Source organism: Dipodomys ordii, unplaced genomic scaffold (genome assembly GCF_000151885.1).
Source record: "Dipodomys ordii isolate 6190 unplaced genomic scaffold, Dord_2.0 Scaffold51, whole genome shotgun sequence".
NCBI classification, from domain to species: Eukaryota; Metazoa; Chordata; class Mammalia; order Rodentia; family Heteromyidae; genus Dipodomys; species Dipodomys ordii.
In genome coordinates, this window is record NW_012267267.1 from 10,201,901 (window position 1) to 10,203,328 (window position 1,428).

Below are 1,428 nucleotides of genomic sequence, written 5' to 3' on the forward strand. Positions count from 1 at the left end.
AACCAAGATGATTTGAATCAACTTACAGACCCATATCAAGTATCGAAATAGAAACAGCAATGAGAGACCTCCCACCCAAGTAAAGCTCAGGACTGGATGGATTTACAGCTGAATTCTAGAAGGCCTTCAAAGCAGAATTCATACCAATCACCTCCAACTATTCAATGAAATTGAAAGTGAAAGTTATCTACCAAACTCTTTCTATGAAACCATCATAACCCTCATCCCCAAACCAGGCAGGGAATCACCAAAAAAAAAAATCTGTAGATCCATTTCTTTGATGAATATCAATGGAAAATTTCCCAACAAAATTTTGGCCAATCAACTTCAACAACCATGATCAAACACGATTTATCAGGATTCATTTCAGGGATGCAAAGATGGCTCAATATACACAAATCAATCAATATAATTCATCACACCAACAAGAGCAAAGATAAGAACCACATGATTATCTCAATAGATGCAGAAAAAGCACTTGACAAGATCTAACACCCATTTTTGATGAAAGCTCTGGAAAAACTAGTAATCCATGGAACATTCCTCAATATAATAAAGACAGCGCATGATAAACCTACAGCTAGCTTTATACTTAATGGAGATAAACTAAAATCATTTCCTCTAAATTCAGGAACGAGACAAGGATGTCCACTCACTCCATGTCTCTTCAATTTAGTATTATAATGCCTAGGTAGAGCAATAAGACAAGATGCAAACATAAAGGGGATCCAATTAGGGAAAATGAAGTAAAACTCTCCCTCTTTACAGATGACATGATCTTGTATTAAAGAACCCCATGGACTCCACTCCTAAGCTACTGATTAAAAACTTTGGCAAAGTAGCACAGTATAAAATTAACCCTCAAAAATCAATTGTTTTTTTGTATGCCAATTAAGAGAAAAGCACAGATGAAATCAGGAAATCAACTCCTTTTATAATAGCCCCACAAAAAATAAAATGCCTAAGAGTTAACTTGACAAAAGATGATGAAAACTTTAAAAACCTGAAAAAGGAAATTAAAGAAGCACTAAGGAAGTAGAAAAACCTCCTATTATGAAAATGGCAATACTGTCAAAAGTTATCTACAAATTCAATGTGTTACCTATCAATATCCCAACCTCTCTCTCTCCAATGAAATAAGAGCAACCCAAAAATTCATATGGAACAACAAAAGACCCCAAATAACAAAAATAATCCTTAGCAGAAAGAACAGTGTTGGAGGAAGATCAATACCAAATTTCAAACTACTACAAAGCCATAGTAATCAAAACAGCTTGATACTGGCACAAGAACAAATCTGAGGACCAATGGAATAGAACTGAAGACCCAATAGTGAATCACAGACCTTTAGCCACCTAATCTTTGATAAGAGAGATAAAAAAAAATAGAATGGAAGAAAGACTGCCTCTTCAGTTAATGGTGTTGGAA